The sequence below is a fragment of the Lissotriton vulgaris genome, chromosome 12 (genome assembly GCF_964263255.1).
Source record: "Lissotriton vulgaris chromosome 12, aLisVul1.2, whole genome shotgun sequence".
Lineage (NCBI taxonomy): Eukaryota > Metazoa > Chordata > Amphibia > Caudata > Salamandridae > Lissotriton > Lissotriton vulgaris.
The window spans coordinates 175,230,376-175,256,825 of record NC_141700.1 but is presented as its reverse complement, the minus strand read 5'-3'; the positions used below and the strand labels follow the sequence as shown (position 1 = coordinate 175,256,825).

The 26,450-nt window shown below is 44.2% G+C and overlaps 1 protein-coding gene across 2 annotated transcripts in view; it reads right to left on the bottom strand.

The window, feature by feature from the left end:
• ZNF536 (zinc finger protein 536) overlaps nt 1–26,450 on the bottom strand; it is a 1,127,234-nt gene that overhangs the window by 1,047,843 nt on the left and 52,941 nt on the right. The window contains exon 1 of one of the 2 annotated variants that reach the window (XM_086947710.1): nt 13,468–13,929. The exons of the other annotated variant lie outside the window; for it this stretch is intronic. The gene's annotated coding sequence lies outside the window, so the exon portion shown is untranslated. Of the gene's footprint in view, nt 1–13,467; nt 13,930–26,450 lie in introns of those variants that run through there. 2 annotated transcript variants of the gene reach the window in all.

Below are 26,450 nucleotides of genomic sequence, written 5' to 3'. Positions count from 1 at the left end.
AAATTAGATGCAGCATCACATACATATTCATTCGGATTAATCATATGGTCTGCTTCTTGTGTTTACAATGATGGGATGTCCTTAATACCTTCTTTAACCCTTTAAGTGCTGCCGTCGGCCAACGGTCGTCACGAGCACTACCTTGCCAGTGCTGCGCACGACCGTTGGCCGACGGGTCAGCATTCGTTATTCGAACGTTCAGCACTGGGCGCTGAACGTTCGACGCTCCCAAGGTGTTAATTAGAGGTGGATGTCCATACTTCGTACTCAGGCAACAACTGAATTCCAGAATATTTTGTGCTAATGGTTGCTGCAGGGATCACATGCAATTTGTTCTTACTCATCCATACATGCATCCCTCCTTAAATAAGGTTTGCCAGAAAAAAAATCTGCTTTGACTGACGGTTATGCCGACCAGTTGGGTGGCCTGCATGGTTGTACTCGGCTTTTTCTGCGAACCCCATTCAGTTAGCGCGAGAGTGATTATCAAAGCTCCTGCTTATTTTTGGCTGTGTCGGTTCATGCACACCTTTGCCCTCTAGTTCTCTTATTGGCTGACACCCGGAAATGAGGCATTCCTTGCATACAGCACTATCAGAGTGTTTGCTCCACTATTGTGGAGTCATTGCTGTCTATACTTTGCTAAGGCTGTGGTGCTTCTTGTCATCTTGAACATGTCAGGAGTTGAGTGGATGCTTGTGGTGTCAAAAGAGCTGGAAGTGGGGGTAACAATCTGAATAAAACAAATTAAGCTGTGTATAAAAAAAAGAGTGACTCTCCTTTCCTTCCACCATCTCGCCTACCAAGGACACACACAACCTTGACACTTTCTCAAGAGTCAAAATGAACTAATACATAATCCTTTTCTTTATGAACTCGATCTGAAGCTGTTTGTGAGACGTGTTAACAATCTTTCTCGAAATTCCTGTTGTATTTCCACAAATAATCAACATTGATATAATGTTATTAATTGGGCAGCTGGCCTGGGAAAAGAGAAAATCCACACCACCAGGCCCAATTATATAAAGTGGGCCGACCAGGTGCGCCAGTGACTCAAGTTTTGCTCTTGACATCAGCAGTAATCTGAGGGTCACACTTTCAAATCCCGGTTAGGCACACAGACAAAATTGATAAAGTAAGTACCCTGAAAACTAATTTGTTCCCTAGAGATTAGATCTGCCTTTTGTCTTCTGCTCTGTTGCTCTGGAATCTAAGCGCCAGGATACCCTTTGGGTGACAGCCGCGCTCTATAAGTGAACCTTACATTACATTAAAGTGAATAATAGTGGCATCTGTTATTTCCAGGCAGTATAAATAGCTACGTGGACAAGTTTTTTTGCAGTTTTTTCCCCCACGTTTTATGCAGCGTAAACTCGCCCAGAAGGTATCAGAGCCCTTTACATGAGCACCAGTTGCATTACAGAAGGACACATTCATTTTTTTAGCCATGGGGAGATTAAGCGATTTGTCCAGAATCACAGGATGTTTGAGCCTCCCGCCAGACTCGAACCTGGTTCACCAGCTTCAAAGTCTGCCATTCTAGCCCTTAAGCCACATCCTCTCAAAGAACCCCTACAGTACCTAATTTGCACAAATTCTGGTACATCAACATGTTGGTGTGGGAGCGCTCAGTAATTCGCAAGGCGTGGTTTTCAATTTGCAATCACTAAAGGGCATATTATCAGTGGTCCACCTCCACCCTAGTAAGATGCATTTAGAGACCACGCCGCTCTGGAGACAGCCCTCAAGTCACATGCCAGATGGATTCTTCAGGTGCCTAGTTGGTACCCAGTCAAAAAAAAAACAGCTAAAGTAGTTCCGGCTGTTGTTCGCATGTCTGCGCTGCCACAGTTGCCCCGGGTATTTGTGTGATTGGGCAATTTATGGCATTTTAGCCTTTTTTGTGTCTCTCTTCCTCTTATCCATCCACTGCTGCCAAGATCTTGCTGTGCACGTGTATGTGACATAAGCTCAGCATTATACCGACCGCAGCTGGTACTTTTCACGTTAATGTAATACATAGTCTTTGAAATCAGAAAGTGTAAATAATTATGTGTCTATACTTAATGCTAGCAGTATTTTTCTCAAACATTTCCAAAATGTAAAGCAATGGATTGAGATCCAGGCACTGCAATGTAATCATATGAAACATTAATATTTGTTTTGAAACACTGCTTAGTGAAGAATATCTCCTTCTTCTAGGAGCTTTGTTAACAGAGGAGCCCTTCAGAAATCAGACTGTGAAATGGCGGTTCACATTTCCACAATGACTTTTCATCTCATGTGCTTTTCCTGTAAGTTCTCCAGCCACCATGTTAGGACTATACTGGGCTTTAGCAGCCCCAAAGGTCAAACGATGGAGTACACAAAAAAATTAAGCATTACTCAAAGAGCGGCCGATTCACAAAAGCATTTATTTTTACATGAAGTAAAGGTACAGGAGCGCTCTTTTAGGTCCTCTACATTCTTCAAGAATCGTCCTGAAATGCTCAACCTCTAATGAGTAAAAGTGCAAAGCAGGCACAGTCCTTTCTATTTGTACTAACTGTAAATGAATATTCCCTGAATATTCCCATTTAAGTTCCATTTTAAATGTTTTGGGTGAAAAGTGTCAAAAGCATATAGGCATGTATGTAAAAGAGTGCTCAAGGAATACTACTTAACGTTCTCAAATTTGCCTTTGTCAAAAACTCTCATAGACACTGAAGGTGTGAAAGGTGAGATGTGGACAATAAAGTTCTTTTTTCAGCGCCGAGACGCCTACGGGTATTCGCCGCGCTCAATAAATGTCAATAAATAAATAAATAAATAAAAAATTTTAATAAAAGAAAAAAAGTTTTGGTGCAATTTTGGGTACGGTTTAAAGCAGGCAAGCCTTACGCGCGTGTAGCTACATACTTAGGGCCTCATTACGATGGCAGAGGGACCGCCACCAACAGGCTGTTGGTGTCTGTCCATCCGTTATCGTAACCGGGATGTCTGCCCACCAGATTACCATGGCTGGCGGACGTGTGGCGGTTGGAAAGACCGACTGCCACGGTCCTGACAGGTGGATGAGATCCGACTGCCCGTCGGACCTCCCTGAATGGCAGGGGTGCCTTTCAGGAACCACCATAAGGATTACAATATCCCTTTCCTCCCGTCATTCTGCGACGGTCAACCCACTGCAAAATGCCTGGTGGAAACAGATTTGGGTACCCATAGCGGGCTCCCCTTCCCCCTAGGCTTGGATCATGGGCCCTGGGGGCCACCTATGGTGCCCCCCTACATATTCCTCTACCATGTTTCTGGCACCGCATGGTGCCTGCCACGTAGTGCAAGGATATGTCAACACCCTATTTTTTGCAGGGATATGTCAACACCCTATTTTTTGCATTGTGGTAGGGACTGCTGACCACATCCCCGCCGCCTTGGAGGCAGGCGGTCCCAAATACGAAACGATGGCGGACGGACTGGAGTCCATTCGCCACCCTAATCAGCCCCTTAATTATTATGTAGGAGGCAATAAAGTCTAAACTGGCCAAAAATATTTGAGTGAGCCTTAAATGTTCAAAATCCAAGACAAGTGATGTAAAATTCTTTGGTTTAAAATTCACCTACTCCATACATAAAACTAGCTGATTCAGAATTTCTGTTGAAAAACTCCACTTCGTAAATTGACACCATGTGAACGAAAGAAGCAAAGAACACTTACTCCAATAAATCCTAAAAATTAATAAGACTATAAACCAAACCAGGCCTTCTTGTTTCAAACTCCCAGATTGTGGACTCACCTCTTGAAACACATCAGACTCCATTCAGACCAATTCTCTTTCAACAAAAACTTGACTTCTTCAACATACACCTCCAAGACTAAGAGACTCAACACATCCGTTTCACCGCTCCCGGTAGATGGAAATTTAGCTTAAAATATAAAGAAAAATGACAGCCCCTTTCTTTAGCAGGTTACCATAAATATCATATCCAAAGCGCAGTGCATAAATAGCGACTGACTTCACTTCAATTTTCTTTTTGTCTTTCGCAAGCTAAAAGTGATAGAGACCCATAAACACATTTGTAATGATTATCAGTTTGTATTTGAGTCTGATTGCTAATGACAATCATAGATAAGTGTGCAGACATCCTACACAAAATATGACTTTTGCAATCTGGAGACCTCAAACTTCATTTTTCCCCATTCTAAATAAGAGAGAATTAGAAACCGTGATTGTGTGCATATGCAAAAAAAAAAAAAAGATTTTTGCGAGTGCTACATTTTCTCTAAGGGGCCCACCATAGCTGTGTGGAAGGTGCAGATTTTCTCTAAAGGATGAGCTATAGATATATGGAAGGTGCTGATTTAAACACTTCCCCCGTTTAGAGAGTGGCACATAAATGTGCACCTGTTGCATCACACCTTTCCTTACACAAGTATTTATCTGTCCCAGAGTTCCTATCGGGGAAATGTACAAAGCAGCAAGGGGCAAATATGTATCCTGCATGCATGAAAAAGCCCAATACAACACACGCAATTTAACCACAAGCTCTGGTGCCCAGGGATACATTATCACCACTAATTCCAGGATAGAAATATAGGGCCTGCTGAATCAAAGTGTTTCACCCAATTCTGCATCCATGGGTAAATATGATAATATAGCCCTAGAGCCCACCGTTGCGGGTTCTACCGGCCATTATAGGCCCACTCCAGCATTAACAGCTCGAGCTGAAGGTGAAGGCATTTAACAAGGGAGCGGGCCTTTAATGGATGGTAGAGCCTGCTGCAGAGGGCTCCAAGGCTTTTAGAACATGTTCTAATTTGTAAAACGAAGGCTTCATGGCCTTTGTTGACAGCTGTTGCTGTGAACAAACATTGGAATGTTGATGCTTCAGGCTTCTACTGGCCATTAGAAGCCCGGAGCACTCCACTGTCTTCAATGGAGAGCTCAAAATTGCAATGTTCTAATACGTAAGACTGTCAGCCTTTGCATTTTCTTGCATAAACCGTTAAAAGTCGGTATAGAATGGTATGATGCTTCAGGCAATAGTGTGAATGAGGGGAGAAGCAGGGGGATGGGGTCTGATGACACCAGCAATCCCTTGCCATTCCACACAAGTGGAGAAGTGTGGCTCAAGTGGTTGGACCGGCAGACCCTGATGCAGAGGTCTGGCCGAGTCTTGGGCTCAAATTTCCTCGGACCTGACAATTCTCGCCTCGGTGCCTATTCCAATCATGGAGCCCCACTCTGCAACGCTGGGCAATAGCTTGCTTAATCTCCACGACGGCCCCTCGCAGCGGGATGCCTGGCTTTCACCTTGAGGAGGCCCAGTAATGGGTTATCTAACAGGGGAATACCAGGACAGGTTCTCTAAGCAAGCGCTTAGAAACCGGTCGGTGATAAAGCGCTATATAAATGAATCTACATTTACATTTACATTTACATTTACAAGTGGCTCATGGGAGGAAACGAATACTAAAGAGGAGGACGGAACCAGCTTTTGTGGAATTCAAGAAGGAATGGCCCAGAAAAGGCAACACCTCACGCCCTCCTACTCCGGCCATCTTCTGTGCAAGAAGGTCCCTTTTATGTGCCAGACTCTAGTAAGGAGACGTGTGCACGCGCTTAGGAGTCGCAAAATGCTCCCGTCAAATATATGCAGGCAAAAAAAATTGTTATGCACGATTATTGTCTTGTGTATTTGTTTTCGGCACTTTGTTGACTTAGTTTAACTCGCTGTTATTAGCTACAAACATTCGACGCATTCCACCCCAGAATACACTGATCTACACTGTACAAAAATTCAAGTAATTTATAGACAATTTCAAGCTTTCACAAAAAGTAAATGTTGTCAGAAGTTATTGCTTTATGATGAAATGAATTGCTTCTTTTTCTCAGTTCATTTTGACACTTTAGAAATTGCCCTCTGGAAACACCTATAAATCTCGATAATTTCCTTTTTTTAACTTTAATGTTATTCATATATCTTATTCATTTTAGACGTGTTGAAAAACTTAACAAATTACAGGCTTGTTTACTTACAAGACAGACAACCCCGATTGGAACTGCAAGTGTTCAACAGAGAAAAAAGCTTGTATTATCACTACACTGGATGTCAATGACTGCTCTAAGGGGACCAGAAAGTAGCACTTAATGCCCTTAAAAACCTTTTTAATCAATACAGTGATTTCTTTATAGGTAGAAAGTTGTTTCCAGACGTTACTAAAAAATCTTAAAGTTGGCAGCAAATAAGAGATCAAAAATTTTTTTTTACGAAACTTGTATTATAAATAAACAAATACATGCTTAAAAAAGTAAGTGAAACTATATTACAGGCCTCAAAGATTTTCATAGTCCAATTCTGTAAAAGGTTGTTCGAGAACTAGGTCACAAACACAACAATATTAACAACTGCCACATAGACAAAGCATTGTTGTTAACAAAACTCTTCCTGTGATGGCTTTTTGGGGGAAATGAAATGCACACTCAAACTATAACAAATAGACTCCAGTAAACAGAATGTCCAGCTAGTGTGAGGATTCCATTAGAGTGCATATTCCAGTGGTTCTGACGGCTGACCTGGAGTTTTCAATGAGCCTTCTGTGGTAAGTCCTTGCAGGGCAAAGCTCCAGGTGGTGGTGGATCAACGCCCTGGGACGGCGCAGTGGGGCAGTGCCCTAAAATGGGCCAGCCACGGCTATCAGAATCGCATTTGGTTTGCCAGCAATGCCTCAATCTGTTTAAATATTTATTTATGGTTGGTAGGAAGACCTCCACTGACTGAGTGATGGCCAACAACCCCCCCAACCTCTTTCTGGGGCTTGGCCTGCTGGCTCAAATCAAGCAGTGTTGAACCATTTAGAATGTGACAGGTTTCTTCTTGTGGGTTAGGTTAGGAAATAGTCAGGGCTGCTGGATCCTCTGTCGTAGTCCACCCCCGCCCCCTGTGGTTTAGGTCATTCCAGGGGAGTCGAACAGCAGTAAGCCTGCCAGAAACTGGACTGACCCAATTGCTGCCTGGGTTAGGCCAGATTTCAGCCCAATAAAAGAGCACTGTTACTTAGCCACATCCTCACACACCTCTTCAGGGTTTGACAGTGAAGCTGCAAGGTAAGGAGGTCAGGGAGAGGAAAGGATGGCGACAGAAAACAGGCATGTTTGAACCATCTCAGTGTGCATAATTCAGCCTCACCAGATGAATTACTGGAAAGCACTGGGTCCAATTTTAGCTTTACAAAAGGCTTACTGAGTTTCACAATGAGTTTCTCTCTTTTGTATTTGCGATTGTTATTTTTTTCTGTATTCCATGTGTGAACGTTTACATATTAATTGATTGGACTAAGCTGCATCGTCATAAATTAAAAAAAATAAAGTTTGCAATGGGGGATATATAGATTTATATATACGAAACAATGAATATTCAAGAACGTTCCTCACTGAGGGGCTCTGAGTGACATCTAATAATACGACAAAAGTGAAGCTTGAGCTGTCTACCCTGTCACTCAGAACTGCAAGGTGAAACACACCCTGGTTATTCAAATTTTACCCATGCATAATTGTATGTGATATACTGCCCCCAAGATCTTCTCTACCTGCTTTCAAATGCTACGCAGGGGCAGAGAAGTGATGGGAAGCCGTACATACCATAGCTTCTCCTCCATACCCCGATTATAAAAAGCATACTGGCCTCCAGCCACCCAAACCACCACCCTCTGCGCCATCTCACCACCTCCCCTCCCGGGCAGTGCACGCTGCCCTCTATGAGAGCCGAGAGTCATTGTGGTGCTGACAGGCTCTCAGAGAGACCTGTCAGAACAGCCTGGAATTCCTTTATGACGTAGCAACGGTATGTAACAACTTTTGTTCTCCACAGTTGCTACGTCACAGGAGTCAATAACCATATTTAGAAGTTAGCGCTCAGTGACAATCGTGCATAGCAACTAAACTGTGCAAAAAGTCAGAGTTATCCAGCTGGGCGCAATTGAAAAACTGGGAATAATCGAGCACCGTTCACTGTAACTACTGTGGCCAGGGTCAGAATTTTGACATGTCCTCTGCACAGTCCCCTTTTAGCAGTACCCTTAGGCATAACATGTGATAATGCCCTGTAGGATAGGCATGGCATACATTTCAACGGTGCCCTCGGACCTTATGCTCAGTCTACGTACAAGGAATAGACACTGAGCATGTGTAGCGGGTGCAGTGAACAAGGCATGGCCTAATGACAAAAAAAGCATGTAAGCGCCTCTTATAAATTTTGAGGTTTGCCATTAATATTTGCTCTACATTTTATCCGATCCAAACAAATCGACAGAACAGCCCTTGTCAAAGTCTAATGAGTGGAGACAGTTCATATCCTCAGAAAAATGTGTCAGAAATCTGCTGAACTGTTAGCAATTTAGTGCAGAAAAAAGGTCAAATCTGCAGAGAAAAATCTATAAAATCTGCACTGTTTCTCAATTTGGTAGCAAAAGAATCCACAAACTATTTCAAATACTGCTCAACAGAATTACTTATTTCATTATTCCTGAATGTTAAGGTAGAAAACGTGTTGAAATATGTAGGGTCTCTGTCCCACTCCAGCAAATGTATTTTCAAACTGCACTATGTCATTCTGAGCCGCTCGCCCCTCCCTTATCATTAGCGCCTGTATTTGATCACCAGGGTCTCTGCACCCCCCCCCCCCATACCTTGAGTTACTCCCCTTTTGTGTGTGTCTGTGTGAGCACACAAGAGCTTGCTACTTTCTGTCGTAGGGGCAGGACAGCTTTCTTCCAGAGATGGGCTGTGAAGATGCCCACTGCTCAGCTGAACCTGCCATTTAGCTGAGATGCCATTACAATAAAAGACAACCGTGTCAGCGCTGGCTTGTGCCGCAAGCCTACAGTGATAGTTGCCAGTGGCCACGACTCACTGGCCTCTGCATATTTGATCTCTACAGGGATGTTGAGGCGAAGACAGTATATCTCAAAGACATTCCCCATTTTTTTTATTTTTTTTCGAAAATATCTAAAGTGTACAATATATGCAGGGAACTCAGTAAGTTGAGTTTGAAACAGAAAAATATATGCTTGAGATCTGTGCCTGGCCCTACAAATGAACTCTGTGTTGCCAGATGTAAATCTCTGACCTTGAGGTACTATTCTACAGCTTTTGATGGAGTTGCCGACCAATGCTCCAGCGAGTACTCTACTTTCTGTCAACCACGGTGGGATGATCCACTTGGTCCCCTCAAAATTTCACTCATAATTCTACGACAATCTTTAACGACACCTTCCCAGCTGACACTCTGTTACACTGCTGCAAGAGTTGACGCGCTACTGTCAAACTTCATACCACCTACATATTAAAGTTAGTTTACCCATTTGAATTCAGTGCCGACACCTGTAATTCAGAATTTTATCTCAATACCCCAGACTTCGACAGATGTCAACCGAAAGAGACTCTCTTCATGCAAATGATTTGCTGAAAGCTGTTCAGGTCATGAACACATTTCACTCTTGAAAGGAAACTAACAAGGCAGCCCTTCAGTATCAACTGGTGTTGACGACCACAATCACATTAACCTCTCTGTCAATCTCACACCCCCATGTCATTGCTGTCTTGCCCTCTCCTCCACTGCTTTCTTGTGCCTCCAACCTCTCTTTCCATGATATCTCGACCATCATATCAATTCCAAAATGCTCTCATTCAATGCGTTCACCCGTCTTTCTCCACAACGGCGTCCCCTGACATCCCACCTGGCCAATCTTCAGTTGATTCATCATGCTTCTTCCCACTTTATTTTGCATGTTGCTATTAGCAGATGTCACCGTTCCTTCCACCTCTCCAGACCTAGCTCTTTCAAACTACCTGCTTTCTGCAGCTCCATTCTATCTGCTCCACCCTACAAATAGCAAATTCACTTAGGGTTAAATGGCTCACAGTAAGAAACCTCATGTCCATGAATTTTTGACTTCTACGCTCCTTAATCTCTTGGTTTTTCTACCCCACAACTTTTTAGGTCTAGAATTACCTACCACCAAGTCTCATCAAAAGACCTCTGTGACTAATGTATGAAAAAAGCACCCCTAGCTCACAACACCCCGCTCTCGCCTCCCTAAAAATCTCTCTTCCTGAAGCATGCTGCTCGGTATCTCATCATATCTGCCGCTGCGTGTGAACTCAACAGCCAACTGACCACCATGGCTTCCCCTTCGAGACTTGTTATAGCGACAGATGGGCTAACTTAATTTTTTATTTTAAGGGCACTCTATATTTTGTGGGGCTTCACAGCAGTCTTTATGAAAGGTTGATCTGTATTAAAATTTAAATTAAACACGTTTGTGGCAAATAAGCAAGCCTGGTCTTGTATAGGTAAAGACTGACTCAGGAGTAAACATATACATTGAAAAATAAATATAAAAAAGATGTTACTTCCGCTCATAAGTTTCTGAAACATTGGGCAATTATTACATTGCAAATGTGTCATCTCTGTAGACAAGGAAAGCAAAAAAATGCTATTTGCAATCTGAGTTTTCCATAGATTTGTTTAGATAAAAGCATTTAATTGACTACACTGAGCTGCAGTTTCGATGTAGATGCCCAGAGTAGGATGGGTCAGGTTTCACCCAACACTGAAGATGCTCGATTAATATTAACTGTTATTATGCATGTCGTAATAATCACTCAGAATATTTACTGTTATTGGTATTTTGTTATTGTGCTTTTAATATCCAGTACAAATACCAAGTGCTGTAATGTTCGATTCTTATCTAGCACATATATTCAAACAGTGCTAATTTTACCACAAAAAATGTTTCCCTGTAAACTTCTCAGGTGTGATTTTAAGTGTGTTCGGGCACCCTGGGAGCTGATATGGAAATTCGAATCCGTACCCCGTACATACCTAGTCATTTACCCACAATTACAGCCTGCGCACGTGTTCAATGACAAAGTCCTTTGAAGTTGACGCACCGCGGCACGGTTGGTGCTATGCATTGCAGCTGGTAGAAACATGTACGCAGCACTAGAACTGCATGCCGCCTGCGCATAATCAGTCAACCCCACTTCACGCATCCTTCAGGGCAGGCAGGGCCCCGGGGACCGCGTCCATGAGAGGGGGGGCGCGGATCTCCCAGCCCGGGGACCGCGTCCATGAGAGGGGCCCGCGGATCTCCCAGCCCGGGGCCGCGGATCTCCCAGTGGGACCCTAGATTCGAGCCCCGGTCCCCAGTCAGCCCCGTCTGCGGTGGAATCCGCGGCGTCTGTGTCCGCTGTCGCCCAAGGCTCCTTGGCGAGTCAACAAGGCAATGTGTCAGCCCTAAGTAGCGGGAGCGGTGGCCTCTGCTCTCGGCGCTGCGCCCACTGTTGGAGGCACAAGAAGGGCCTTGCTCTCCCCCCGCCGGGCGTGTGACAGAGGGCGCCCTCAGACGCCACCTTCGGATCTCACGCCTGCCCACCACAGGGAACTCAAAACACCAACTTTAGCGGGAAACTGTCAGGATCTACAGAGCATAACTACACGTGGCTTAATTTGTGCAGGTGCTTGCCGGAGGCAGGAACCGGCACACTTTTTTGGGGGACTTATTTTCCACATTATAGTTTGACCCAGAGTGAGAAAGAGAAACAAAACAGAAAAGGGAAAAAGAAACTGGAAGATGGGTAACAGCGACAGTAGATGTAACCGAGCCCTTCGCTAGAGTGACATAAAGACTCATGAAGTTGGGGTGGTGGAAAAGGCAGGGGAGAGAATCAAGTTCTAGACATTCTAGAGATTGGACAACCCTACATTTGGCTCCATCCCTAAAGCAATCTTTGCACTCCTGCACTTAATTGTCACAAATGAAGCTAAGGCATAACACGAGCATTTGTGAAGGACTGGTTCTTACCCTGGGGCTTAATAACAAATGCTTATTGTTAGCCAATTGTGTGGGACTCAAGTTATCGACACAGAGAGGATGAATGGCTGAGCGGGCTATGAATCAAATATAGATTCTCGGATTGGGTTCACAAGTCACCACCCTAACCTAGCTGCGGCGTTTTTTGCATTAGCTCGCCGAATGCTGTTACCAAATAATTACATGGTGCTTTATCGCCACTAGTATAGCTATTTCAGAGGACTTGCTTCCAAAGAAGTACTCCTGGGAATGCAGGCGTAAACCAGGAGTAAGTCACACTTACTAACAAACATTTTAGTGACTCGGCCCTAAATTCTCACACACTTGTAATAGGCATTAAGGCAGGAGAGCCAGTGGCCAGGAAAGAAATATGAGCTTAAACTCAACAGTGCACAGATAATTAAAATAAAAAAGAGCAGGGGTTAATAGCTAATCAGAAGGAAAGGGCACGCATGAACATCAGGCAGAGTGAAATGTGGGGGTCTGCGAAAAGAGGGTGTAATTGACATATTCACCTCTCTTTGGGAAAGTTTGTCAATTCGACAAATCTGTTTCCACTCATCGGGCACCACTTGGGTGGTGATTTTTGTCAGGGTGCGTGTGCCACGCTGAGCAGCCCCGGTGTTAGCTTTCACAGCACATCCGCAAATAAAGCCGAAAATATCGTATTGATGCCGAAATAAGGAAATAGAAAGCAATAAACCAATTATGCGCGCTCGCAGCTTTAAGTGCTAGAGGCAGCGAGCTTTTGGAGGAGGATAAAAAAAAGTTAATTTGTAAGGTTGCATTTGTCAGAGAGCAGGACGTCAGTGCTTTCATGATCGGGCGAATCAGCCAGGCGTTTACGTTTAATGGCGGAATTATGAGGCATTCGCTCCCCGCTATCAAAGTGACATCACAGCTAAAGCATCCGTCCTCCCACGACCCCCTCCCCCTGCGAGAAGCCCCCCAGCCCCTGACCAGTGGCGGCGCAGATGCAGACATAAAAGGATAATGACATATTTATGTTGCACGCCCGTATCACAGGCGCGGGGCGACCTTAATCTCCTAATCACTAAAATACATTTAAAATAGCTACAGGAATGTTAAATCCGCCGTGAGAACGCGCAAAAGCCTAAAACACTCTAGATTATACGCGTAATCCGCCTCCCACCAGCCCTGTTTCAAATAGCACTGTTCGCAACATGGATGCTTTACAAAGCGCTGCGAAGAGACTGCATGTCACAAGACGGCGCTATATTAAACAATGCAGTAAATAAATAAAGAGGTATCATATATTAATGGGCTGAAGTGCCTTCGGGTTTCACACCACTGAGATGCAAGTGGGGCTGACAAGGACCAGAGTGTGGGTCCCCCCACAGGCTGAACTTCACAGGGTGATCTCACAGGTAGCCACCGTGTGAAACTCGCCAAAGTAGCGCTACAGGTGCCAGCGTGGTACCTCGCTCAGTACTGGGCGGCGGGAGAAAGTTGTGCAAGAGAGGAGGCGAGCCCCAGCCCCGAGGGGACAAGTGCCCCACCACAGCCTGCATGCGATGCTCGTGATCTCAGCGCTACCTCACGCTCACCGTGTGATGCGGTGGGGCCGTGTGCGAGAGGGAGGGGTGACTTACTTGCGCGCTTGGAGCAGCAGCTGCTGCCTGTTCCTCAGGGGTCCAGTGACGTGCATGTGCTCGGACGAGGTGGCGGAGGGTTCGGCACCGACTCTGGCGGCGGAGTTCAGCAACTTGACGGAAGCGGGAGCCCGAGCCTCCCTCCGGCTCCCCTGCGGCAGAGTGCGCTGATCCAGGCGCCGCGGAGGGTCCGCGGATCCGAGCTAGGGATGGGTGACGGCCGGGCGGGCTGGAGGCGTGGGATCCGCGGAAGTTCGCGCACCTCGGAAGCCCCGCGTCCCCGTCAGCGAGCCAGAGGCCGGTGTCCACGCCGAGCCCAGCCCAAGGCACACTGCGCGCGTCTCTGCCCCGAGGGGGCTGCAACCTTCATCCTGACAGTCACTTTAGTCTCTTGTCTTTCGTACAATAGTGCTGGGCTGGTCGTGCCGCCTGTCTGCGGGATGAGAGCGGCACATGCAGCCCCTGCAGGATTGATTGTAAACTGCACGGAGAGCGTGGAAAGGAGGGGATGAATGGAGGAGGGAGGGGAAGGGAAGGGGGGCGCTCGTGCCGGAGAACAGAGTCGCATGCAGGACGTACCTGTCACTTCTTTCCCTGTTTTCTCAACTTCATTTCTCACTCCCCTGCTTTTCCCACTCTCCTTTCTCCATTTTTTCACCACAATTGGTTCCAAACATCTTCCAATCACTCCCAACATCCGCCTTTCTTTCTTTAATCATTTCTATTAACCTATTTCCTTCTTTTTTTCGTGGTTCTTCCTTCCTATTTTCTTTCTTAATATATGCTTGCCTATTTCCTTTCCCCACAGTTTCACCCCCGTCCCACACTGTTCCCCTTAAATACTTTCTTTCTTTCATCCATCCTTTTCATCTATGTGCAGGGGACGCCTAAGGGTGCATCATGGGGCGGGCCAAATTATGCAGCAGGGTTGACTAAATTATGTGGCAAGAAAAGGCAATGTGATGCGTCACATTTTGTGCTAATACTGCTTTTTTAATTTATGTTTTTTTAATACATGTTAACAGTTTTAATAACGTTTTTGCCTTATTAGTACCGGTTTAACAACCAAATACGGAAATAAGCAATTGAAAAATAACCATCAAAGCTTTGCAGAGGGTCTTTCTCTGCGCGGCACCATGCAACGCCGCGTTTTTAGTAACTTTTGAATTGTTGGAGCTGGAAACTTTTTATTTGTTAAAATCTGCAGATCAGGCAGAAGATGGTGGATTAAGTGGTAAATATGGCAAATCCACAGTTATACAGAAAACATCATGGCCGCAGAATTGCAGACTTCCAGTGGCCCTGATCATCAGTGTAGGCTAGGAGTGTTTCCTCTCTGTAGTTTCACCTGCTTGAGGCCTTGGTAAGTGAATTTTTGTTTTCTTTCTCAATTTGCCGACTGTCTTTAAAATCCAAGCAAACACAACACAGTACTCAGGTAAGTGGTTTTGTTAAACTTGGGGTTTCCTTTCTCTGAATAATTAACACAATCTTCCTTTATCATCAGTCTTTGAGAAACTATATCTCCACCTCATGTATTTATCTATACATCAATTATCATTAATTTGGCTATACAATATGCACCAAGACTGTGTGCTACTTAAATGCACATATAGATACACAAATACAGATGAGGATATAGAGATGCAGAGTACACAAGAGGGTAGCGGGTTAGAAATAGTACTGTTTTTTTGTGGTGTGCTCTTTCTGAATATACTGTTTGCCTTGTTACTGGTCATCCTCTCTTCGTGGCCACTTCCTGTGTGTGGTGCTGTGGGTTGGTAACTGCCGGTTTGCTGTGTGGGGTTTTGCTACCCTTCTGGTCTGTCACTTCCAGGTTTATCTGTTCCTGTTCCGCCAACCCCAGGTTAGTCTGTTCCTGCTCTGTCACTTCCAGGTTAGTCTGTTCCTCACCTGACATCTCCAGGTTAGTCTGGCTCTCCTCAGCCCCCTCTGGGTAAATCTGTCTTTGTACTGCCACCTCCAGGTTAGTCTGTTCCTGCTCTGTCACTTCCAGGTTAATCTGTCCCTGTTCTGCCATCTCCAGGTTAGTCTGTCCCTGTTCTGCCATCTCCAGGTTAATCTGTCCCTGTTCTGCCATCTCCAGGTTAGTCTGTCCCTGTTCTGCCATCTCCAGGTTAGTCTGTCGCTCCTCAGCCACCTCCAGGTTAGTCTCTCTTTGTTCTGCCATCTCCAGGTTAGTCTGTTCCTGCTCTGTCGCTTCCAGGTTAGTCTGCCCTGTTCTGCCACATCCAGGTTAGTCTGTTCCTGCTTTGCCACCTCCAGGTTAATCTGTCTCTCCTCAGCCACCTCTTGGTTAGTCTGTCCTTGATCTGCCTTCTCTAGGTTAGTCTGCCCTGCTCTGTCACTTCCAGGTTAGTCTGTTCCTGCTTTGCCACCTCCAGGTTAATCTGTCTCGCCTCAGCCACCTCTAGTTAGTCTGGCCTTGTTCCGCCGTCTCTAGGTTAGTCTGTTCCTGCTCTGCCATCTCCAGGTTAATCTGTCTCGCCTCAGCCACCTCTAGTTAGTCTGTCCTTGTTCCGCCGTCTCTAGGTTAGTCTGTTCCTGCTCTGCCATCTCCAGGTTAATCTGTCTCGCCTCAGCCACCTCTAGTTAGTCTGTCCTTGTTCCGCCGTCTCTAGGTTAGTCTGTTCCTGCTCTGCCATCTCCAGGTTTGCCTGTCTCGCCTCAGCCACCTCTAGTTAGTCTGTCCCTGTTCCGCCGTCTCTAGGTTAGTCTGTTCCTGCTCTGTCGCTTCCAGGTTAGTCTGCCCTGTTCTGCCATCTCCAGGTTAGTCTGTCGCTCCTCAGCCACCTCTAGGTTAATCTCTCTTTGTTCTGCCACCTCCAGGTTAGTCGGTTCCTGCTTTGCCACCTCCAGGTTAATCTGTCTCTCCTCAGCAACCTCTTGGTTAGTCTGTCCTTGCTCTGCCTTCTCTAAGTTAGTCTGCCCTGCTCTGTCACTTCCAGGTTTGTCTGTCTCTCTTCAGCCACCTCTAGGTTAGTCTGTCTTTGTTCTGCCATCTCCAAGTTAGTCTGTTCCTACTCTGCCATCTCCAGGTTTGTCTCTCTCGCCTCAGCCACCTCTAGTTAGTCTGTCCTTGTTCCGCCGTCTCTAGGTTAGTCTGTTCCTGCTCTGCCATCTCCAGGTTAATCTGTCTCGCCTCAGCCACCTCTAGTTAGTCTGTCCTTGTTCCGCCGTCTCTAGGTTAGTCTGTTCCTGCTCTGCCATCTCCAGGTTTGCCTGTCTCGCCTCAGCCACCTCTAGTTAGTCTGTCCTTGTTCCGCCGTCTCTAGGTTAGTCTGTTCCTGCTCTGTCGCTTCCAGGTTAGTCTGCCCTGTTCTGCCATCTCCAGGTTAGTCTGTCGCTCCTCAGCCACCTCTAGGTTAATCTCTCTTTGTTCTGCCACCTCCAGGTTAGTCGGTTCCTGCTTTGCCACCTCCAGGTTAACCTGTCTCTCCTCAGCCACCTCTAGGTTAGTCTGTCCTGCTCTGTCACTTCCAGGTTTGTCTGTTCCTGCTCTGTCGCTTCCAGGTTAGTCTGTCTCTCCTCAGCCACCTCTAGGTTAGTCTGTCTTTGTTCTGCCACCTCCAGGTTAGTCTGTTCCCGCTCTGTCACTTCCAGGTTTGTCTGTTCCTGCTCTGTCGCTTCCAGGTTAGTCTGTCTCTCCTCAGCCACCTCTAGGTTAGTCTGTCTTTGTTCTGCTACCTCCAGGTTAGTCTGTTCCTGCTCTGTCACCTACAGGTTAGTCTGTTCCTACCCTGCCATCTCCAGGTTAGTCTATCTCGCCTCAGTCACCTCTACGTTAGTCTGTCTTTGTTCTGCCACCTCCAGGTTAGTCTGTTCCTGCTCTGTCACTTTCAAGTTAGTCTGTTCCTGCTCTGTCACTTTCAAGTTAGTCTGTTTCTGCTCTCTCATCTCCAGGTTAGTCTGTCTCTCCTCTGCCACCTGGATTCTGGTCTGCCCTTGTTGTGTCACCTCCAGGCTAGCTGATCCTTGCTCCGTCACCTGGTTGCTGGTATGTCCATGCCAGTCCCCCATATTGTGGTATGTCCTTGACCTGCAGCCTGCACTGTGGTTCCATTCGTGCTGCTCATGGCATGTGGTTGGCCTCTCCTCTTTGGTGTTGAATGCCTCTTCCCCTCATAGCGCGGACTCTTTGTGCTCTGCTACTTGCAGCGCAGTCGGCCCCAGTCGCTCCTGAAATGTCACCTTTCACTCATCTGTGTTGTTGGCTGTCCCTGCCCATGGCAGTTTGACCTGCTTGTTATACCCCAAATGGCATGGAGTTTCTGGTGTTTCTGTTATGGGGGTGTTGAAGTATTGGACTCCAGGCAGTGTGGGCGATCCATTCTCTTGATTCTCTTCTTGCAATGTAGTCTGGGAAACAGAAAATAACATGACCGTCGAACAACTCGTTGCCTTCGCAATGCTGGTGGAACAACAAATGCGTCCGAACCACGCATTCCATTTACAACGCAGGTCGTTAAAACGACATGCGTTAGGTAAAGCAGCATTGGACTTTAAAGTCCAACACTTTCCCTACAGTGGCGGGGACTGGAGTTGGAATAGTACAATAATCAATTCCAAAGTCCAGCGCCCCCCTAAGACAAGTTGATGTAATGACTTGCCTTGTAAAAGGAATGCAAGGCTCAGATGCATTAATTGTTCCGCCCACCCTGTTAAGAATGCATGGGAAAGGAAAGCGTGGTTGTGTCATACAACCATGTGGCCTACTCCATTTCCCAGATTGTGACCCACCACACAGTGCTACCATGGACCAGCTCCAGTTTTTCAACTGGAAGCAATCCCACCCCTGCCTCATATTGCTACATTCCGCTCCTGGAATGTTGAGTCACTTGTGTGACCCAGTGCTCCTGTCTCCATACACCCAGCATGGTAGAGTTTATCCTGCTACCAAGGACAATTGTCTCTTTTCCCTTTCCCCTGTATCCTGTCTCTGGGTTTATCATGAAGTGTAGCTGTTATGGGCCCATGTCTCCACTCAAAGGGAAGTCCGTGCATCTCATTCTTGCATCACCTGAAACAGTGCTTCGCGTCATCTCTTGGGGTCCCACATGAGACATTATTTCCCTATGTAACAAATTTTTATCACTGCTCTTGACGTGGCATGCAGCTATTTGGCACCACTTTAGATGGGGACGTATTCATGCAACAGTATTTTTTCATTTTAGTTTGTAGTATTTGTTTACAGCATTCAATAGAGTTAGATTATGAGTGTTGCAAAGCAACAGCGGTGATAAATAACGTTTTTTGGGCAACACTTTACACAGAGACGATTTAAAGCATGGACAAAGTGGGCCCTGGCCCAGCATCCCAGCCTTTCATGGCTGATAGAGCTGACAGTTCTGTCCTGATAACCTTGAATGAGTCTTAAAAATAGATGGTTTTAAATACCATTTTCCTTTAATGCATTTTTAATATAGGTAATCAGTGGGACTTTATTACCAACATTTTGCAGGGAAATGTTGTGTTTGAGTTTTTCACCACCATGCAGCATCTATGAAGAGTTTATTTTAGGTCGAAACAGGACCTCACATATGAGACATGGGAGGGGTGTCACGGAGATTATTTACAACAACATTAGTGAGCTACTGCTGCATTACACTAGTCAAAACTCACATTACAGTTCCTGAATATAAGATGGAAGCAGATTTTACATTTGGACCAATGTGCCAGGACACTACTGTCCTTGACCTGGCCAAAAAGGGCAAGAAAGAGAAGTGATTGGATCACATATGCAAAGCTATTCTGAACAGCCCCCCCCCCGAAATACGTTTGGCTCAGGGCCCCCAAAATCCTTACAATGTCCTGACTTTACATATGGAACTTTCATATGTTTGCATTACAGACATGCTTCACTAAATTGCTTATATCTTAAAACGTTTCCCACAATTTGTACATCGACATACACCTTATTGCCTTTATTTCTGCAATGGCAATGCATGCCCGGTGTCCCTTAATCTGTGTTGCATACATGCTTTGCAAAGTTTTTGCAGAGACACACACGATTTGGCACGGTTTCATCTACAAGACTTGAATGTTTACAGCTATTCCTGGTTCGGTACAAAAACGTTCTCTCTTCTAGTGTAGTGTATCATTTTTTAGAATTATGTATTCTTTGAAGTAAATATGTACATTGACTCCTGCATCATATACAGGTTTTCACTATTTCCGGAGTAACACAAAATGGTGCATCCTTTGCGTTAAAGTGTTTTGTATAAAAATATTTTGACCATTTCTGCTTTGGTTAATACAAAGTGTACAATGATTCAGCTTCGTCAAAAAACATGGCACACCTTTCCTGTTGCACACATATTTGCAATTTTCACAGTCTGAGCTTTGAAATATGTATCAGATTTTAAACTTTGGTGTATATCTGTTTATTTATCTCTTTTAATTGTGGGTCTAGCCAGACCATTTAAAAAGAAAGATACCTCACGCCAACGTAGGGTGGGTCAAGAGGAACTAGAAAAAATAGCGAGACAACAGAATGCATGTACTAGATCTCTGGAACCGAGGGTACCTAAGCCCTTTTACCATGTAAAATCTCTGAAGATTTTATTTATTCGCAAAATACTGTTTTGAATATTTGTCCTGGAACTGAATGACTGTGTTTGGATGATTGAAATATAATATATTATCAGCCACATACTAGACTCACATGAACAGCACTGTATCTGGCATCATTCATCACTGAAATGTATATTGTTTTCTGTTATGTGCCTTGAGAAAACTCTTTGATATCAAAAACAATGGTCCTAGACCTAGATTTGTGATATACCGAATTAAGCTTATAATTGTGAGTTCCTTATTATGAGTTTTTTCTCACTTGGCTTGAACGATTTCGAAGGCGGAGTGTAGACGCCCGCTGTACCAGTGACTGTACCGGCATAACTGAGGAAGAGGAATTCTCCCCTTCTTATTGGGATGAGGCCGCTGCCCTCCCTAATGAAACACTGAAACGATACAATTGAGACTCCTACATACTTGCAGTGACCACGTCAAGCACCCGATAAGAAAAGGATCAGACCCTTTTGAATGGAATTAGGAAGCAGCCACGGATGAATACGTGGGACTTGGCGAACCTTATGATAAACCTTGGAGATATCCAACGATGCCCTGTATCAATCACTGATTACACTGACTGCCCTGATCTTCACATGGGAGTTTGACACCACTCTGGTACTGAGGTTGCCCTCCCGTCCTGAAGAAGACCCGCAGGTTGAGGCTCCCACTAACCCCTAAGCATTAAGTCGGGTCAAAACGTCGACGTCCCCATATACCCTCTTGGACCACGTATACGGTAACTCTAATCTGTCAAAACGTGCTCCAGAAGTATTTTGATTGTTAAACATTAGCGAGAAAGTACTATGTGTGAATACTAAATGTGGCCAAGATATAAGTGACTGGAATTAGTGAACCAGTACATGTTTCTTTTTGTTTTTAAAACATCACTAACTTTTGCTCTTTTCATTCACCCCTTCAACTCTTGAGCACTTCTCTTTTTGCACGTTATTAGGAGCATCCTCTTGATGTACCAAAAGCGTCAAAAACGATTTGACTTTCCAAAGGATTGTTGAAATTTGGTGGAATAAAAATGTGTTTATTCTCCAAAATGTCAGTCTGGGTTGTTGCATTTTCCGTCTAATGTTTATATTGAATACTGTGAGCAAGTGAGAAAAAAGCTCATAATAAGGAACTCGCAATTATAAGCTTGATTCGTTCTATCACAAATCTAGGTCTAGGACCATTGTTTTTAATACCGAACTGTACCCAGGTCCAGGACCACTTTGGGTCACCCCATTTTTGATAATGGCTACCTTGAGAAAACTCTTTGGCATATTACAAGCCAAAGCGAAACATGTCTCTGCTGTCAAACTATTCCGCTACATACTAATAAATGTATGCAGTCACCATTTACTCGTTTAGTAAAGTTTTTCCTGTAAATACCATCTTAGAAGTACCTTTGAGAAGAGTGGTTAAACAACACTATAGGTGCAATGCATCTGTTACTGTCAACTGCATAACACACAATCTGCCATCGGTATGGCACTGCCGCACATTTGGTATCCCTAGGATGGTTTTCCAAACAGTCCCAAGGCACTTCAGCCAACAGTTTGATTCAGTTCGTGGGCATATGTGGGTGCTAGAGCAAAATGTTGTATGTACATCGCTTAGGAGAATGTGTCAGTTTTATTGAGATGTTGGGTTTTAAGGTTGAGGTCAAAGGGCTACACCGGGTCACTTGCATGTATTCTCATTTCGTGCCTGTGACCATTGTCTTTGCAGTTTACAGAGAAGTTCCGAAGGGTAGCTTTTTGGATTCACATATATAAAATAATATACATGTGAATCCAAAAAGCTGTGTTGTGTGTTTGATATATAGAATTGTTTCCTAATTTGAAAATCACTGTTATTCTAAAGGAATTATTCTCTACCCTACGGAACTCCTCTGTAGACTGCAATGTCAATACCCAGGTTCTGAAGGACACAGGGTTACCACATCAGGCAAGGACTGGCTACGTGGGTACAGGCATTTCCCCGGTGGGCCGCAAGGGTGGGGGCCAGTTTTGGGCCCCTGGGGGCCGTTTTTGTTACAGGGCCGTTTTTGCAGCAAACCGGCCCTAGTAAACAGCTCGGCCGCACCCCCCAACCCCTGAGGGGCCGGCCGAGCACTTTGCCAGGGAAGTTTTTGTTTCCCAATCTGGCACTGTACCCCATTGACCTTTATAGGGTGACCATTGCCTGGCAGGAGTCTCAGGGAGCTAACAGAAGTATTTGCTGTGGAGTGTCGTAGTATAGTCAAAATACTTTATTTTCAAGAAATAAATTCTTATAAAAATATTACACACACTTCCCAGTTCTTAAAAATGTAAATTTTTTAAATAACCTAAAACAACCATATATAGGTATATCTTTCAGCCACCCATACTTATAAATTATACAGTTACAAGCATATGAGTATTACGTCATGGACATCGTAGTAGTCAGTTAGTTAGTTTGGTATATATATTAACAAACATATGGCACAATTAGTTCTGGGCTCCACAGCCCCAATTCTGCAGAAAGAGTGTAATGTGGGTGCATGCACCCCCTGCAGTTCACACAGGCCTGTATGCCGCAGGCGACTCCTATCCAGACTGACCTCTATGTGCATCTATAGGGTATTCTAATCTCACAGACGTGAGCATGCTTTGCAGGGGAGTTTTTCATCGTTTCAACACACCAGGCAATCACTCTGCCATACTGTTTTGGGGTGTGCTTTAAATAATTACTCTTGGTGCATATTGTATACATTTCACACATAAGCCTGCACTGCATTTGGCCAAAGATCACCCTGAGACATAGATGAGTTCTTATGGACCGTTCAAATAATAATGCTATCCTCTTATTAGTCTGTCGAGAGAGGAAAATGAAAAGGTACCCTGTTGGAAGTTATTTAATTAAAAAGTGAATTGTTCTCAGACAGTGCTCGTGAACTTGTTATGGGGTACATAATTAGGAGGGATATTAGGTGTACACATACTGCATGAGAGCCTGCATTTCCTGAAAAAAAGCCTGTTTCTAATGTCCTTAATTACATGACTTGTGACGTTTCTAGGCGCCTGAAAAATGAAATGACGTAGCTGCTCAACTGTAATAAGTTATTACAGTTTCATTTTGATGTTACAGTGCCTGCCCTCAGAGCCTTGGCGAAAGGTAAGCTATGGAGCATAACTGCAGCCGCATTTTAAGCAAGGAAATAGAAACTGGATGTTCGTTCTTCTGGTTTGTTTTTCTAAAACAAACAGTGATGAGCAGAAAGGACATAATTAAGGTAATATGTTTATTTTTTGCACATTAAAGGTCATCACAGGAAAAATAGATTCTCTCTGCTTTTTTTCTATGCATTCTGAGCTTTTGCACTTTTTAAAGCCTGTCTTACATTACACTGATTCTAACATCTTTTTGCAACAAATTACTAACTGCTTTTTGACACATTTGATTTCACATTAGTCTACTTTTATCACTCAAGTCAGTAACCACGCTACCTCCTTCATATGAAAGCGCAAGCCACCAAGGATTTAAATGATTTGCAGGAAAGGAGGTGGTCTGACCATGCATTATAAGGAATACATTTACTATTAAGACAATGAAAGCCACCTTGTGGTTCTATGACATAATCAAAGTACTTGGCCTTGTTGCTGTATATGATCTTGGAAGTCATTGCTGACTAGAACTATCCTTATTATGTGTCGGGGATACTTTATTCCATATAGGACACAAGTACACATGTGCAGTGCTTAGTTGGTAAAAAAAAAAAAAAAGTATAGGGGCCCACAGTGCTTCATAAAATCTTGCAGTCGGTGCAGGCAAATGCCAGAGTTGCTGAATACTAAGGATGGCTAACTATAATTCAACCTACACTTCCTATTTGTGACACCTCTGCATATTCTTTTTCATGCTGCTCTCTCTCCTTGTCACTGTTTTCCTAACTTTGTCTTCTTCCTTCTTTTTAACTTTTCTGCCTTTCTCTGAGTCAATGTCTGATGATGAAAAATAACTCTGGATCCTGAAAAACAGGGCTGTGCCAGCCACCTGAAACCACATTTACAAATACGCATTGAACATTTGCAAAATTTACTGTGCACTCCATGCGAACAAAATAAACAACATTGTTCTTGGACGAATGCATCCATGTACATAATGCCCCCACTAATCCACAACAGTACTCTAGCCAGCAACTATACAATACAATCAATCGCTAAACAATGCACTACTCTATTGTACCTCACCAGGCAAAATTCATTAGGATTAATCTCCCAAAAAGTGAAACAAAAGTAAATACAATGTCTTCAGTCTACTTTAACTCAGGTAAATGAGCACCCCAGAGCCAGAACTGCCATTCAGATTCTGAAAGCATTGTATGGCCCTCAAAGTTAAAGTAAAACACCATAAAAATATGAAACATAACACTACACTAGCACATGGATGAGTTTTTATATCCTGCAAATACTGTAACATTACATAAAGATTCTGGGGCTAATTAGGATGTCAGTCGGAAAGCCTCCGACCCCTAGTCGCAGGCTTTCTGACCATAATCCCTGGTTGGACTTCCGACCACTGCATAACAATTACAGCTGTCAGAATTTAAACCGGCCTGTCAATTCGGCAGACTTCGAATGGGCTCAAGGAGCCCGTTGGCTAGTCATAAGGGCTGCGTAATTCGTGAGGAAGGTGTTTCCACCTTCGGTATTATGATGGTACTTTCCATTAGCAATTCCATGTTGGTCTTTCTGATATGGATTTGCTGTCAGAAAGTACCTTTTGGGCCCCTAACATGGCCCCCTTCCCCCTGGTCCTTCAATGATGGGCTTGGGGGCAGCTGTGGTGCCCCCTGTAAATCCCTGCACCATGTGGCAGGCACCATGAATATGATAACTCATTTATGGTTGTGTAAAACCACTGGGAACATATACATTTGGAATCAAATATACTCTGGCACATAGTTATAGCAGTATTTCTGTTTTGGGGGCAACTGTAATCTTCTGAGATGTACAACGTTAGCCCTCTGAATTGTGCAAAACATGACATACAGTGCTTTATAAATAAATACATACTTTTAGCACTTTCTATAGCAAACAAGTTTGGTATTGTTGAGAAACATTGAGTGATTGCCACAACTATATATGGAAGTATGTTTGTAGAGCCTTCAAAAATGGCTTGTGAATGTACTACTCTACTAGCCATCTAAGTATATTTGCTGGATCTGAAACTTTTATGGCCCTGCCTGCAAATCCGGTTCAGTGGAACTGACACATGGAATGCCACTCTGCCTGATAATGAGTTTGTAGGTTTTTCTGGGTGTTCGAAAACTATTCCTGATTTTTACGGTCAGTAATTCCCACTGCAAAAAATGTATGAAACTTTAGCTGCATAAGCCGCTAAGTCTTATTCCCCATTTCTTTTCTGACAGGAAGAGCGTACAACCCACCCAGAGGTCCATGCACATATTTATCACTTGCTCAGAACATGTGTTAAACCTGGGAGACCTGAGAATTCCATGTGATTTTCATGACCAGAAAAATAAGACCTACGTGATAATTCTCCATTTCAATGGGTTCAAATTATAACTGGATAGTAGTGAGGTGGATTTACCACACAGAAACATAACATTTGCATGCATATTTACTATTAACCCACTACTGTCCAATTCATAACTAGGGCCAGACCGGTGTTTCTGCATATGTTATTGTATAATACTTGTCATTACCAGCACAAATCTTGGCCTGTAGCCAATGAGCTGGTCTCCATATTAAGATCTTTCTTTTAATTAGTCTGAATTCAATCTACACTAAGTTCATGCTCCATTTACTCTTTCACTGATCCATTTGCAACCCAACAAAACCAGGAAAGCAGCATTGTGATGGCCATATTTGATTAGTGCAAGCGTAACCATTTGGCTCCCTGTTAGGTGTGTGTAAGAATCAGAGGACTGTCAACGCCTCATATTTTTCTAAAACTACAAAAGCTACACAAAGTGCAATCCCACAAAGGTAAAGACAGAACTTGAAGCAGCATCAGTGGCTCTTTGCAGCAGTGTTAAAATGCTGTCAAGGCCACAAAGAGCTATTTAGGTCAATAGGGGGAGGACTAGCGCGGACCCGAATTCACCCCTGATCCCCTGCTCTGAACACTATATCCAGAGCAAAGAAAGTTCGCCTGCTGGTTCAGTTGCGCCTACTGTAGTCACTACTGGTCATCCTGCATTTTTCACCCTGTTCGATCCTACCTACTGGCACCCTGCATTGCCCAAGGACATCATAAGATGAAGGTGCAAGTCTTCTGCTTAAAATGTATTTCTAAATAGACCAATAATTTACATGTAATTTATATTTAAAATAATTAGTATGATTTATTTTTGGGTTCTGATGGTAAATTTTCCAAATTATATTGTAGAAATGTTTTAAAAAATTTTT